The sequence below is a fragment of the Cydia strobilella genome, chromosome 4, assembly GCF_947568885.1.
Source record: "Cydia strobilella chromosome 4, ilCydStro3.1, whole genome shotgun sequence".
Lineage (NCBI taxonomy): Eukaryota > Metazoa > Arthropoda > Insecta > Lepidoptera > Tortricidae > Cydia > Cydia strobilella.
This window is the reverse complement of record NC_086044.1, coordinates 9691632-9709401: the sequence shown is the minus strand read 5'-3', so window position 1 is coordinate 9709401 and position 17770 is coordinate 9691632. Positions and strand designations below refer to the sequence as shown.

Genomic DNA, 17770 nt, shown 5'->3' with positions numbered 1-17770 from the left:
TTTGCATGGTAATGTACATATATTTTTTTTAGTTTTATCATTCTCTTATTTTAGAAGTTACAGGGGGGGGACACTTTTTACCACTTTGGAAGTGTCTCTGGCACAAATTATTCAGTTTAGTTTTTTTTTTATTAGAAACCTCAATATCATTTTTGAAAACCTATCCAAGATATCCCGCACGTATATGGGTTTGATGAAAACAAAATTTTTGAGTTTCAGTTCTAAGTATGGGGAACCCCCAAAATGTATTGTTTTTTTTTGTGTGAAAATCTTAATGCGGTTCACAGAATACATCTACTTACCAAGTTTCAACAGTATAGTTCTTATAGTTTCGGAAAAAAGTGGTTGTGACACTGACATACGGACTGACAGACATGACGAATACAAAACCAATATAAAACAATACAATAACAAAAACAATATAAAAGGTAATCACGGTCCATATCCCGGACAATATAAGTCTTTATTAACTTGTTTCTAATAATTCTATTGGTGCTCTCGATATCTCACCGATTTAGGCTAGTTCTCTTCTCACTTTGATGTTGGCGAAATCATCGACGGTTTCGATGGAGCCATTTTACAGAAAGGCTGTTGTGTGTTCAAAGAGTTTTTAGGGCTCCGTAGCCAAATGGCAAAAGCCTAAATCGGTGAGATATCGAGAGCACCAATAGAATTATTAGAAACAAGTTAATAAAGACTTATATTGTTCGGGATATGGACCGTGATTACCTTTTATATTGTTTTTGTTATTGTATTGTTTTGTATTGGTTTTGTACCAAAAACGTCACTTTTGATACTGACAGATCAGTATCATATCGAAAAGAGATCGAATAAATAAAACTCGAATTAGCCTGTAAGTAAGTACCTAAGATGCGAAAACGTGGTGACTCCGACCAAGATGGCGGCGGGAGTCAAAATCACCTCTAAATTATATACCATGGAAAAGCTTGACAACTGGTGGCAATGCCACTGTTAATGCCAGCTGCCAAAGTTGCGTATCGCTCCTCAAATATAAATCTGATCATAATATATGCAATGCTTCAGAGATCTCTTTTATTTGCACAAGGTCGTTAAAGTTATATGTGAGGCCTTAACTTTGCCTTTTACTATAAGTACTGTTAAATAATTCACTACTAAAGGTCATGGTCGTGGTAGCAAATAACTAAAGAACCGTAAGTAGGTAGAGAAACTTTTCTATTAGGCTGTCAGTCGGACTGTCCGGTTCACTGTGCGAAGGCAAAGAGACTGTGAGTGTAAAGTTCAAGAATCAATTAGCTGACCCGCTGCCGCCCCTGCCATAATAATTCATGCGTCTCGTCGACACCGGGTTTGCATGGAGCCCCATTTAGACTGTTCAAGTTCGCATGCAATATTCGATATTGTCTAAATGGGGCTTTGTATACACTTGCGTTCCTCCGGTGCTAAGGCAAGTAGAGTAGGTTGTTATGGACAGTGTGGGAGACTTGTAAACATGAGAGCTAGATTTAACTAGCGGGTAGCGAACTAACATCCGCACTCGGGTATATACCTAATATATCTATATGTATGTCTTATGGTTAGGTGGGATAAGAGAAACCATGGGGCAAGAGAAACTATTGTAGGGAAAAAAAACAGAGATACTTCAAGGTATTAAAAGCTAAATTAAATGATAATACATATATTTTTAACGTTATAACCGTTGTATAGGTACTTTCGTCCATTTGTCACAGCAAATGTTTAGTTATTAAGTTACAGATATTAGGTTAAGATTATAGATTATAGGTATAACGTTTAGTAACTTTTTTGATATTGTGTTTTCTGTATTCGCTGTTTTGGCAATAAATACATATTCATTCATTCATTCATCGGGAGTGAGTTCAATTTCAAATCAAAGGCAAACCTAGAGGCCAATTCGAAATTGCATTCCGACATCAAAATGATGTTATTTTGTTACCATTTGCGCGTGCATTTCGCTCGTACTTGTTTGTACAAATATTGGTCAAAGCGAGACGCACGGGCAAATGAAGAAAAAATGACATCATTTAGATATAATTTTGATGTCAAAATGTAAGTTTGAATTGGCTCCTAAGGACAAAAATAGTTTGAGGTCATTGTATTAAAGTCCAATCAGCCATCTTAAGTGTAATGAATATTAAACATATTCAGAGAAATTAGGATAAGACCCTTTTCGGTGAATCCGTTAACAAACTCGAAGGCGGCCACAAATCTGTATAATTTATATGTCCCATAACAACTATCATATTTAGGTGATTAATACACTGCCGCAAATGTAAAATTACTCTTCGTAACTCATAGCAACTGACATAAGTCACGAGTTAACATGAAATCATGTCAAATTAGCCTCCAAGCCAGACGCCAGGTCCAAACTTAAACACTTTATCCTAACTGACAAATAATTTGGTCTAGTTTACTGCTTACTTACTGCTAGCCTTTCTGTGCAGACGTTTTGTCTGGTTGCCCTTAGCTCCAGCCACCTGCCAAGAAAACAGGTTAGGTGATAAGGGGTCTCCCTTCTTCACTCCTTTCAGCATGTTAAATAGTTGACCATCTCTTTCTATTCGTATTTTAGCTGTTGAATTTTTATATATTTGTTGGATTATCCTTATGTATTTTGTCGGTATGTTTTGTGTTCTTTAGGGTTCTGTACCCAGCAAAGGGTAAAAACGGGACCCTATTACTAAGACTCCGTTGTCCGTTCGGCCGTCTGTCACAAGGCTATATCTCATCAACCGTGACAGCTAGACAGTTGAAAGTTTCACAGATGATGTATTTCTGCTGCCGCTATAACAATAAATACTGAAATGTACGGAACCCTCGGTGGGCGAGTCCGACTCGCACTTGTCCGGTTTTCTAACTTAAAAATTACTTAAAAACGATGGGTTGGGTAGCCGGGTAGATGGAAGGAGTTTCTTCATTATTTTCCTCCACCAAAGCGAATGTGAATAAACAGCACCGACAAGCGTGACTGGAATGAATCGCAATATAATATTCAGGGAGGAGGGGCAACGTGTAATCTTTTTTGTACGTACAAAAAAAATACTTATATTTTATTCAATACAAAACTGTGCCCCGTATTTCAGGAATATGATTTTTATTCATAAACCCGACAATCTGAAAGAAAACGCGCTCCCGCCATCTCGCCTCTTCAACCCAAAAGAAAAGGATGAGTATAGTTTTTTTTGCCAACTATTGTCGCTCTTTAAATAATATAATATTAATAATTGCAAAAGATTCTCGTTTAGTTTATCATCATCGTCTGAGGCATTACAGCCGCGGGTGGGCCTTGGCCTGGTCAAGCAAATCTCTCCAGTCGGAACTATTCGTGGCTTTCCTTCTCCAATTTTTGACTTCTAAGGTCCTAATATCCTAGTATACACCGTCGAACGATCTGAGCTTGGGCCTGCCTCTACCTCTGCGGTTCGTCGGCCTTCTGGAAGGCGTTTGGGTACTCTTACTCTGTTTCTTGTTTAGGTCACTCTCTTTATAATTTTACTCGATTGCTATAGTATTTCGATTCCTAGCTGGCCCCGAACGGCTAATCCTTTGTCTATTGTTAAGTAGGTATAAGTCTAGCATTTCAGAACTACATACATTGGCATTGTTATACAAAACAACTGTTTTCAGTTACGATATGCAGAAAACGTATTTTAACTTATCTTCAACACAACGCATTGTAACTTTAAAAATGCGTCTTAATTTGACTACAAACTGATAATATTCTTAGTGCATTGCGTTCGCTTCGCACTTATACACGGTACATATATCCGAGCGAGAATATTTTATAATGTCAAATCAATATCGAATCAAGTTTGGTTTTGAAGTTCGAATGCGGCCTGAGTTATATTATATCATATCACATCACAAACAAATATACATATTAAATTGGCGTTCGAGTGTAGGTCCACTGCTGACGTAGGAGTAATTATTTAGGTTGGAGAGGGATCTTGAAGGGTGCATTTCTCAAGGTGAGTGACAGTGCGGCCGGCACGCACCTGCCCCGCCACCACAATTTGTTACCCGTCCGTTCCGGACCGGACGCTGCCTATCATGTCATCTGTTTTTACATGTATATTTGTACACCGATAGGCTATATATCCATTAACAGCTTAGCTCTGTAACCGTTTATAATAGTGCTAGAACACCGTATAGGCCAAGCAACAAGAAGGTAGGTATAGAGGGAAATACTTAGAACACAATTTTTGGAGGTGAACATAATATGTATCAAAAGTGCCCCGCCGTAGCCCTTGAACCGAGGGGGAGAAAGGGGTTAGAAGGTCCCATTTGATTTCACATAAACTTAAATACTTAAATCAGTATTGCACATATCTTAGAAACTTTGCATCTTAGCGACATGACTACTTACACAAAACGAAAGCTAATTGAATTTTCTACAAGTTTAATTAAGTCAAGTTAAGCAATATTTTTTCATACATAGAAACGAGATGACTCAAAGGCAGACTCGTCAAAAATCTATGACTCGTATGCATAAATCAGTTTCTAATAAGGCCATGTACTAAAGAAACGTATACAACATGTGCATAATAGTACATTTCGATGCTAGTGCGGAAAGTATGTCATTACTTCACGAGTACCGAGATATCTTGCCACGAGCCGAGCCGAGAATAGAATAGAATAGAATAGAATAGAATAGAATAGAATATAATAGAATAGAATAGAATAGAATAGAATAGAATAGAATAGAATAGAATAGAATAGAATAGAATAGAATAGAATAGAATAGAATAGAATAGAATAGAATAGAATAGAATAGAATAGAATAGAATAGAATAGAATAGAATAGAATAGAATAGAATAGAATAGAATAGAATAGAATAGAATAGAATAGAATAGAATAGAATAGAATAGAATAGAATAGAATAGAATAGAATAGAATAGAATAGAATAGAATAGAATAGAATAGAATAGAATAGAATAGAATAGAATAGAATAGAATAGAATAGAATAGAATAGAACAGAACAGAACAGAACAGAACAGAACAGAACAGAACAGAACAGAACAGAACAGAACAGAACAGAACAGAACAGAACAGAACAGAACAGAACAGAACAGAACAGAACAGAACAGAACAGAACAGAACAGAACAGAACAGAACAGAACAGAACAGAACAGAACAGAACAGAACAGAACAGAACAGAACAGAACAGAACAGAACAGAACAGAACAGAACAGAACAGAACAGAACAGAACAGAACAGAACAGAACAGAACAGAACAGAACAGAACAGAACAGAACAGAACAGAACAGAACAGAACAGAACAGAACAGAACAGAACAGAACAGAACAGAACAGAACAGAACAGAACAGAACAGAACAGAACAGAACAGAACAGAACAGAACAGAACAGAACAGAACAGAACAGAACAGAACAGAACAGAACAGAACAGAACAGAACAGAACAGAACAGAACAGAACAGAACAGAACAGAACAGAACAGAACAGAACAGAACAGAACAGAACAGAACAGAACAGAACAGAACAGAACAGAACAGAACAGAACAGAACAGAACAGAACAGAACAGAACAGAACAGAACAGAACAGAACAGAACAGAACAGAACAGAACAGAACAGAATAGAATAGAATAGAATAGAACAGAATAGAACAGAATAGAACAGAATAGAACAGAATAGAACAGAACAGAATAGAATAGAATAGAATAGGAATAAAATAGAATAGAATAGAATAGAATAGAATAGAATAGAATAGAACAGAACAGAACAGAACAGAACAGAACAGAACAGAACACAACAGAACAGAACAGAATAGAACAGAACAGAACAGAACAGAACAGAACAGAACAGAACAGAACAGAACAGAACAGAATAGAATATAATATAATATAATATAATATAATATAATATAATATAATATAATATAATATAATATAATATAATATAATATAATATAATATAATATAATATAATATAATATAATATAATATAATATAATATAATATAATATAATATAATATAATATAATATAATATAATATAATATAATATAATATAATATAATATAATATAATATAATATAATATAATATAATATAATATAATAGAATAGGAATAGAACAGAACAGAACAGAACAGAACAGAACAGAACAGAACAGAACAGAACAGAACAGAACAGAACAGAACAGAATAGAATAGAATAGAATGGAATAGAATAAAACTTTGTTTTATATAATTAAGTTACAGAATTATGGCCCGCCAAGTGCAAGCAGTATTATTTTACATATATGTATTTGGTATCAAAAAGATCGTAGGCGAGTGGCAAGACTCGGGACGAGTGAAGAATGACATTTTCGCACGTGTATCGAACGACGTTTTTTAATATAGTTGCGAAAAAATAAGAAAAACAACAAGTAAGGAATTCGAAACTTTTATATTATTAATTCTGTGACATCATTGACATTGTGAAGAGGTGTTTTTTTCGCTTTTATTTGACTAGAATGGATTTTGTTATTATTATTGAACCCACTTCAATGACAGGTTTTTTTTTTTAAATGCATGTTCTATTAGACATAAACAATTGTAATGTTTGTCTAATATGTAATGATATTAGTTTAATATTATGTCACTACCTGTAAGTTCCTATAATTGGCTTTCTCTATCTACATTAGGAGTTAATTGTAAATATAAAACAGTGTACTATTATTACCTAAATATCGTTATTTACGATTATTTGTGTATCGTATATTTACAAAAAACAATATCGAATGTTGCCTTTGGAAACTTAAAACATTCTTGCAGTAAGAAAAAACGCCTCTTCTTTGACAGGCGTTCCGTTCCATTCAGACAACTTATTAAGAACGGTTTTTCAACATTAAAAAATAAACGTGTTATAATTCTTATAATGATGAAGAGGTAAAGTAATAAAATATGAAATATGTATATTGTTCGTATTCTTACATTAGGAGTAGGTTTTTATGTTTATTACGACGTTTAAAGGCAACTAATATTAACACTCATCAATAAGTAGTCATGAATTGGAACAAGTATAAATTTAAAAAAAATGGAAAAGTAAATAGCACTAGTTCGCGAAAACCAACTTTCCGCACGCTAAACAGCCACGTAAAGTAGCACTTTTTGAGCAACTGTATTAAAAAGATTTTTACAGTCGTTATAAATGTGATATAATTAAGAGAACAACCGGACAAGCGCGAGTCGGACTCGCCCACCGAAGTACCGTACTTTTTAGTATTTGTTGTAACGGCAACAGACATACATCATCTGTGAAAATTTCATGTGTCTAGCTATCACGATTAATAAAATACAGCCTGGTGACAGACGGACGAACGGACAGCTGAGTCTTAGTAATAGGGTCCCGTTTTTACCCTTTGGGTACGAAACCCTAAAGAAGATGAGTTCTACCGGCAACTTTTAACTACACTAGAAACTGCTTATAAAAACATTATTGTCATGGTAGACTAATAGCAAAATAGGCAAGAAAAGTCAAGAAAATGGTGGAAACCAGACAATCGACAAAATAGAAAATGCAGTCATTGGTAAATTCAGCACTGGAGAAAGGAATGACAACGAAAACGCTTGATAAACCTAGCCTTTACCTACAATCTCAAAATAATGAACAGCTATAAAAAGAAACATAGTAAGAAGTGGACCTGGGTATGGGTATCGCCAAATGACCAGACAAGGAATGAGAGAGGCTATATCCTGACCAGAGTTCACGGTTCTTGAGATACAGCCTGGTGCCATCTGGCCAGACGGACAGCGGAGTTTTAGTAATAAGGTCCCGTTTTCAAATCAAATTACTAAGTGAAGTTAAAAGTATGGTGAGCACGCGTAATCGTTAATTATCTCTACCTTACATTATAATTACTGGAACAGATTCGCAGTCGCAGTCGAGTAAAATGTTGATATTGGAGTAGAACGTATACAAATGTATAGACAAAAGTGGAATTCATATTCCTCCAAGTTTCATATTAAAAGAATATCCCCTGAAAGAATATAAGCGCTAAATCTGGATTCAGCTATTATCTTCTATAACAAGATGTATTTTTTCCGCAAAGATATCTAGGACTTTTTCGTGTAGAATTTATTAAGCTTTAATGTTGCCTTATACACCATATTTTCATAGAGAACGTATATTTAGAGTAAAACGCAAATTTCTCCAGGATGGTACACATTTTCCAAGATGGCTGCGATTCCTCGAGGTCCCCAAATTTCAAATAGTGTGGATATAAAAAAGAGACCTTTAATTAACAACATACATACCAAATTTCATATCTTTGGAAGGATTTCGAGGTGAGACTTAATCCGATTGTGCTAGTATGAAATAAACTACATTTGGAAAAAGCAACAGACCTACTTAAAGAGCATGATGTTTATGAGTAAGTAAATAAACATTTATAACTCGTTTCCTATTCATGTGAAGCGTTACTGTAAATACATATATTGATTTGTTTGATACCTTCTATAATGTTTTAAATCAAGTGTACTAAGTTATATTCGGCTGATTCTGAATACCTACTACTACAGATTGTGTGGTAATAATATATGTTTTTGGCGTTCTAGCAATGCGTACCCTTTCAGCTCATCATTCTGAGCTAACTGATAATTATGTATGTATGTATAAACTCTTTATTGTACAAAACACAGAACACAAATATGGCACAGAAATATACTATACATACCTACTGTTTGCGGTTTTTAATAATATACCTACTGCTAATATTATTACAAGTAGGTATACCTATATGTCACTGCTCGCGATTTTGTCCGCCTAGACTTCATTAGTATTAGCTATGATCGTCTTATAGAAGTATCGACGCTACGGTGCAATACGTTTTAGGTATGTATAAGTACATAGACTACTATAACCATATCTCATTCTTTTGATTTGCCGTAGTATAATAAAAGGTATTTAAATAAATCATAATAAATCCGTTTATTTAAAAGACAGATATTTAATTCGTTTATCTAGATTAAAAACAATGTATATGCCAAACAATCGAAACATTTTACATGTTCTGGCGCTATGATTTAGAGTTGTGGTAGCTATATATTACAATACGAGTATAATATAGTTACAAATATATTTCTTTAAATAATAAATATGTCTAGTTAGTCTCTCGACCATAAATTATGTAGAGAAACAATTCGTAAATTGTTATTTTTGTTCAGGTAAACCAACTACCAAGATTTTACTGAATGGCCTGTCATTTCAATACCTATACGTAAGATCAAGCAAAATGCGAACTAAACTAGAACAATTTCTTCTTCGATGCCTTTTTATATTTGCGACTTCGGAAGAAGATAATTAAATGAGAATATCGTTTTTTTTTACATTTAACCGTCTAGACTGAGATATGAATCGGGCAGAATCATACTTTTCATGCCGCAGTTGGCGCCGGGCTTAATTAAAATATCTGGGGCACTTAATGTAGATTTTAATAATGTGTGTCTGTCTGTGTGTCTGTCTTAAAATTAATGTTACTAATTATTTCGTTAGTTAACTTATTTCCAATATTATCTCGTCATCAAAAACACAAACTACTACCTAAATAAAAATTCAAAAAAACGTCATCCATCTGTTCGGATATGATGTCGGCAATATAAATACAAAAGCGTTATCAGTCAGTTGTAGTTGTTGTGACTGATTGATTATTAATGTTCACATTGTTTGTTGGATAAACATTAAATATGAATGAGTATCGACGGAATGGCGATGATTGGGCGTGTGAGTTAGTGAGACGCGTCAGCGATGAACCGCTGAGCGATATGCCCGCGCCCGCGCCCGCGCCCGCTCCGGACTCATTCATTATTCACCGCGGACGCGATTGGACCAGCGAGCTGACGCGCACCTGCTCGCATATTCCATTCATCCGCTCCTTTTGCCAATTCACTCTTTAACACCTTCTTACGACCCACTTCGCGACCTGAATAAAGTTACAAAACCTATAGGGAACGGATTTATTATTCCCACAAACGATTGTATAATACCGACAAAAGCGTTTAATTATAAAATAAAAAGCAACTTTTTAAGCTGGATAAAGTTTTAGGGAAGTTTTGCTACACGAGAATAAGTAAAGCCTTAGGAGTTGAAACTTGTAATCCACCTGAATCAACTCCTGGAAGTTTTTTTATGTACCTCAGCGATTACAGCCGTTTAGGAATACGAGAAAATCCTCGGTGAACCACGAGCTCCTGCTATTTAATTAGAGAAGCGTGTTTTGTAGTGTTGACTCTTGTAAGCGCTACGAGAACAAAGTGCTAAGAAGGCACGCTACGGCGTAGCACGCTCCGTAGCATGTACGACTATATAGTACTACGAGTTGAGTGCACATTATTTATTTTCATACTCGCTTCTGCCCGCGACATTGTCTGCGTGGAATGATGATTGCTAATAAAAAACTACCTTAATATGTCCTTCCCTGGGCCTCAAACTATTTCCATACCAAATTTCATCTAAACGTTTCAGCGGTTTAAGCGTAAAGAGGTAACAGACAGACAGAATAACCAGAGTTACTTTATAATATTAGTAGGGACGGTTAATTCATGACTTAGTCTATACACATGTTGGAAAATTGAAGTGGAAAAATGATCCTTAGCTCTAATATTCCGCTTGTCAAGGCACCTTTAATGGTTTTCTTACAACATGACAGGAAGCCTATTTAAAATGTAGGTACTAGTCGATTTCACTATGATATCAAAACGAGATTATATATATAATCCCTCACCCTCAAAATTTAGTGTGTCAGATTTTGATACAATTTGGTGGATAGATAGAGTATCCTAACTATTCTGTACAATATAAGCTCAATTTCACCGTATGTACTAAAAATGTTGCTTAGTTACGATAACATATGGTATCTTGGTAACTAATCGGACAATCATATAAATAGGTACATTTTGTCCCAAATTAGGATTTCGTATTTATTCCGCCCAGAACGAGGACCTCTTCAAATTTACAAAATTTTATTAAAAATCTGATGACAAAAAAATCCATAACAAATAGAAAAATGCCAACATAATGAATCATATTTTTTATTATGAAAACATGACATTATCTTTCATTTCAAACACGCATTTAAGCATGTTTAACAATCATAGGCTTGTACCATTCAATGCAACGCTCAAAGGATGATGCACCTTCATTAAGAGTTGCAATCTTGCTTACAAAGCGACTCTTAAAAGCGATTTGAAAGCGATTCTTATGGTGACGCGTATTTGATAACAAGCAAGAAACGAATGCTGCGCCTTCTCCGATATTGCTGACGCTTGAAATGATCTTAAATACGAGTCAGAGATACCAAGATTTATAATGCAATCGAACTAGCATTCTCTCAATACGATCCTGTTCTAAATACTTTCATCACAATATCAAAAAAGTCCTATGCAAACACTAGAAACACAGGAATTCTTGCAATCATATTTTAATATTGTTTAGGTTCGCTCTGTCATTAGTTTCATCACAAATCCCCTAGTCATGTTTTTTTGTATGCAAAAGGGTTGAATAAGGCATATTCAGGGGTGGTCAACCAACTTCGGGCGAGAAATTTTTAAATTACGCCGTTGTCGCCGCCGATTTGACGGGCATGGCTCTCCGCTATCTCGACATATTATCGTTTACCAGAGGTGTAAGAAATACGTTCGTAATTTTCACACAAAATTTAACTTCTCGCATCACGGGGCGATTTGTTCAGTCGACATGCTTCGTCTGCAGATAATGTTTATACTCATGCAGAACACGGTTGATGCAAACTCTATGCTCCCCAGGAGTTCTTTCTTTATTTGTTAAAGTTATAAAAAGTAATGAGGTACCCTATTTTATCTTAACGACTGCTGCTTTCTATTGTTCGAACTTTCCCAACTGTAGCACAAATGTTGAATGGAAATTATAAAAGTTGAATCGCGGTTTTCTCAATGTGCTTCTTAATAAGATATTCGTAATTTCTTTATCCATTGTTTACATTACAATACATAAAAAGTGGCCTTATTTTGTATTAGCTACGTACTACTACTACTTACATGAAAGCGTTCGTTGCTATTCGCGGAAAAGACTCAAAATTTTCTTAGTTAACTAATACTAATAACATATGAATGTAAAGTTAATACAAATGTCGTGTACATTTAGAGATCACCTGAGAGTCGCAAATCTACGTCAAGTCAACAACCCCTGCTACACACGAAGCTCGCGATGAGCACGCCGCGTATATCTCCACGAGACACACGACACGCTCATAAATCTATACGCAAATTTGAACCCGGTGTGCCTAGCGGCCGTCTAGTATTTTTATGCTTATTACGGCGCAGAGGGTCTACTATAGGTACATTGGTGAGTTACTCTTATATTAAATATTTTATGCGCGAAGCTATCATAAACCGGAATCAAGAAATTTATTAGCTGCATCCTTTTATATCCGTCGACTCTCTTTAATTGGGGCCCTACACAACGAGTGATTTATTTGTTTCGACAAAATAACAGTACGTGCTACGATAATAACATTAATAACCCTCTTTCAAAGTCAGCATTTATATTCCGCAGGATGCGGAGATGGCATACTGGTAAATCCTAGACTGTGACTTCGTCCCCTGCACGCCGTAGCAGCTCAGCTGAGCTCGCACGCAGCACGTAGCGTGTATATACACGTCAGCTGATAAGAGCGCGCTGAGGGTGCTCACAAGTTGCGATAATTAGCGCAAGTCTCCATCGACACGCGGTGAAACACCGGCCGCCACCGCTCCCGCGATAACGTACCCGACCCTTATCTCTATCTTCCTTACCGTTTGTCATAAATTTTATCACTCCGATGAACGGACGCGAAGACCTCTTTTTTCGGTTTCTCTCCTCCACTGAATTAACGACCCGTGAACTTGTGAGCAACGCTTAGTTATTTTTTCAGTCACTGGCACGAACACTTGAGATATTAATATTGAAGCACTAAAATATTACGCATCGTAACACTTCACAAATTATGATATGATTACTTAAGTTTATCGTGGGTCATAACTCTTTAGACCATTTTTTTTTTTTTTAATAAAATGGTCCAATTATAAATATTTCGTATTATCATAAATAAAGTTATCACTTTAACAAAAATCTGCTTGTATCAGTTAATACAACGATGTATGATAAACTTTCAACAGTTTCAGGCGATGTTACACTAGGGCAATTCCAGTTAGTGTAACGGTTTGAGGTTGTTAGTGTTGACGCGGTGAATGTTACGCGGGGAAAGTGTATCGTCCGGTGTGATTGGGTCGGCGTCGCTCGGCTGTGGCCGGCTGCGGACTGCGCGGCTGGCGGCTGGCGGCTGGCGGCGCTCGCTCGCCCCCGAGCCGTCGCCCGCGCCCGCCTCGGCGCACGCGCCCCCGAAGGAATCGATACACCCCGCCCCAACCGCTCGACCGCCCGCTAGCCCCCAGCCCACCCACCTACGCATACACGCACCGGCCACTGATATCATATCACACTCACAGAACACTGATATTGCGAGGGCATGCCTTTTTAAAAGTTTTCTTGACATTTTACCCTACGAGACAGATACCTACAAAAACTTTATATGCCTTATAAATTATTGTATGTTACATATGATATGTGACATACTTAAAATTAAATTTGAAATGAGGATCAAAAAAAATACGGTATAAAAACAATACAAAATAACTAAATATACAAAACATAATATTAAACTTATTAAGTAGGTTACCGCGATAGTTACTCATGAAATAAAACTATGAAAACGGATTATATCGCGTATATTGAATTTATAATACATCCCGACGTTTCGAACTCTTTACAGCGTTCGTGGTCAACGGGTGACGGGTGGGAGTCATAATATCAGTATGAATTTAAATTTACTTGTTTTATTTTAAACCTACTTAATAATGAAATAAAACTATGAAAACGGATTATATCGCGTATATTGAATTTATAATACATCCCGACGTTTCGAACTCTTTACAGCGTTCGTGGTCAACGGGTGACGGGTGGGAGTCGCTGTAAAGAGTTCGAAACGTCGGGATGTATTATAAATTCAATATACGCGATATAATCCGTTTTCATAGTTTTATTTCATTATTAAGTAGGTTTAAAATAAAACAAGTAAATTTAAATTCATACTGATATTATCGGATAGCAAATTTGCGCCTACTTACTGCCGAGGCATGAAAATTATAAACTTGGAGAGCTTAAAGTTATTGACATTTTAGATTTTCTATTGAAGCGCAAATTCATAATAGGTACCGAAAAATGGGGTTATTTTGATTCGCGGGACAACATTGATCATCGATTGTTGAGGAATAGGCAGTTAATTTTGAACGCGAACTAAACATTTCGTGATGTGGTTGGCATGCTTAACCGAAATAGATGATGAAAGCGTTCAGAAACGAATTCCTTATAATTTAAAGTCGATGATCAATGTTACCCCACGAATCAACATAATCCCAGTTTACGGTATTTGTGTGTTGTTACACACAAATACCGTAAACTGTTGCTCGGGATATTGCAAATCTTGTAACTTCGTTGCCATTTCACGAGTATTATTCAAAAAGCAAAGTCTGATTGTAAGTTATTAATACAAATAACTGAAATAACTCTTCTGTTATAGACGCGCATTGCATTGCGCGTATATTTCCTAATCGATGAAGACGGGGTCTTTATTTCGTGTAGTCTAACTTTAGAAACGCAACGCAAATTTATTGCGCTCTCAATCAGGCCCCACGGCTATACATTTTTCGTGGAGCTAAATCGCACAATCCATTCCACAGCAAAGAACTCATTGTGGAGCGAGCCCCTCAGGATTTGTAACTGGCGATAGCGGTACTTTATCTGTACAAATGAGACAATTAATTAAAAGTAAGTATGTAATTAATATTTGATTTACTCGAGATAAATCAATTAATTTTATCAAACAAAAACTATTTCAGTGTGCATGTTCTTTGGGAAATAAATAAATGAGTACTTTGCTAATGACGGTGCAAGGTGAAATGAGTAGGTATATAAATGGGAATTAACGACTTTAGGCAAAATTTCTTAGAAACTTGAACTTAATAAATATTACTTCGGATAAGCTATCTCGTAAATATGAAGATGTTCTCTCGTTCATGAAGTCTGGCATCCCGCCTTCCGGCGCTAAACCTTTACAGTTACGTTATGAAATATAAGTTCATTCAAAACCTTTTTCCTTAATAAACTAACTCGGAGACCACAGTTATTTCAATATAAGTAAGATTTCAGTAACTGATACCTACAGTGTTTCTCATATGGCTAAACAAAACACCTGTTACCTAACAGCTGTAAAGCGCAACGGAGCATCTCTTGTCAAAGTTTAAACGTACTCGACGGATTTTACTTTCAAAAATAAATTATTTCCACCGTCAATAGGTATTTTAGTAGTTCATTTATTTATTTATTTAAACTATTGCACAAATAAAGAACACCATACAAACGGCGGACTGTATGCCAGAAAGTAGTTATGATGTACTCTTTTATGAATCATATCATGAAAAGATTATTATATACTTAACTTGTACCTGTACCGTTTTCATTCTAATGCTAAAAACACGTGGTAATACACATTTTAAATATGGGATTTTCCGTGGCTTAAGTAACCTTATGCATATTAGTCCAGTCGGACCGTGACTACGAGTAAATTTACATACCCATTATGAAGGTTTTCCCAATTTCGCATTATCCTCCTTGGCGTTGTTCCTATCAGCCCTATAATATTATTACAACCGAAGCCAACAATAAACCCAAAATCATTATTATGTTAAATTACAGCTTAAACTCGACATATTTTAACGGACTTCAAAAATGACTAGGTTCTCAATTTGTATCGATCGGAGACGGCTAGACTGATTTCGAAAATACTTGTTTTTTAAAGGGTTATTTACTAGTTACTAGTCCTATAATATTGTCATCAGGTTAGAATCGAATGATAGGATATTGGCGAAATTAAGGGAGCTCCTCAAATTGCTGCCTATGGTGACTTGATTATTTTAATTGAAACTAATAGTACTTTGGTTCTTGACATTTGATGAGGTGGAACTGCTGAACGAAGACAATACAATAATAGTATACCTACTGTATACTAAATTAATTCTGTTAACAGATAAAAAGAGCAATCATACAAATTATATAAGAAATAAAATTGAATACTAGGTTAATGTTACAATTGGTGTTGTTACAATAGGTTTTTATTGTTTTTTACTCGTATTTCTAGGTTTCTATTAATAGATTATTCTTTACGATGACAATCAATAGTCAAGATTTACCGGATTTCACAAATCGGTGCGGGAAATTGGAGCAAACTACGGGCGGACGTGCCGTAGGCAATAAATGGTGACGTATGCGTCGCTGTCTTCTGCATCCCGTGTTGACAACGCGTATCCCGGGCCGTAGGGAGTTGAGGGCAGCTTGACATTACTGTAGGTCTCGGCAAGATAAGGAAGGGTGACATTCTGGGGCTTTCATGGAGTTTTATACTAAAGTAAACTTCGACAATGCTTTTAAGTTCTTACTTATTTATAATAACTACAATAGAACGCCGGTAGCAAATATGGCATATACATAATGAAAATGTTTAAAAAAATCTAAATGTGTTTCGTAACTGTTTAAATGGAAAATAGTGAAATCTTAGTGATATAGGTTGCTCGACTGCTCGTAACAAATTTTTTTCAAAAATTTCAAAACGCTTCTGACGTATCATCTGATAGGTAATATGTTTTTTTTATATTATTGGCTTGGGTTAAAGGGCTACTAATATATTGGAGAGGAACTGGTGAGGTGATAATAAAATAAAATTATAGGATTTTAAATTATTTAAAAAGTCGCTTATATTTGTATGTATGATCGTCGCCATGTACCTTCATACTAAACGACTGAACCGATTTTGATAAATGATATGTCAGTAGATTATTCTTTAAAAAAATACCAATAATGTATCATTCAAAAAATGCTTCCCACCCTCACTTAAGCCCGGTTCACATTTATCTGTCGTGTCGTGTGGTGTTGTGTCGTGACGCATATCGGTTTCATACATTTAATACAACACGACACGTCAGACAAATATGAACCGCGCTTTAGTCGACAGAGGTATCAAAAGAAAGGGATTCTAATAATGTGATTTATAATGTGATTAAGTACATAATGATTAAATGATTATGCAGCCCTTATTGTGTTTATCACAACAAGGAGGTTTAAAGAAGGAGAATAAGATTGTTGTTTCAGTACTTTATAAGTTGGGGCATATCTAAACGCTCGGCACAAAACCAGGAGGCCAATTCTAACTTACATTTTGATGCCCAAATGATATGTTATATATTATAAATGACTAGATAACCCGGCAAACTTCGTTTCACTTATATCTATTTTTTTTGCAGGGTTAATTTTTTCTTTCATAAGAACCTTCTCCTGACAATAATAACAAAACAAACACAACAAAAAAATAATTAGCGAAATTGGTCCACCCGTTCACGCGTGATGCCGTGACCAACTGATTGATTTTTATATACCTATAGGTATATATATTATATATATGTAATTTTGTCATAATTCGCTCGTGCATTACGCTCGTACTTGTTCGCCAGGTATTGGCGCGAGCGAGATGCACGAGCAATGATAACAAAATAACATCAACTAGATATCAATTTGACATCAAATTGTAAGTTCGAATTGGCCTCCAGCACCGCCCCTACTCATCTCCGTCCACCGTCAACCATGCTCGCCGTCAAGGCGTGCTACAATCTTATTACGTGATGGTTATATAATTATATCCCTCTCTATATT

The 17770-nt window shown here is 35.7% G+C and overlaps 1 protein-coding gene across 1 annotated transcript in view; it reads right to left on the bottom strand.

Moving 5' to 3' along the window:
* The window catches only part of LOC134741026 (neuroligin-1-like), a 115078-nt gene extending 102061 nt beyond the window's left edge, over positions 1 to 13017 (bottom strand). The window contains exon 1 of the mRNA XM_063673755.1: positions 12766 to 13017. The gene's annotated coding sequence lies outside the window, so the exon portion shown is untranslated. The remainder of the gene's footprint in view (positions 1 to 12765) is intronic.
* Between the last annotated feature and the right edge of the window lie 4753 nt (positions 13018 to 17770).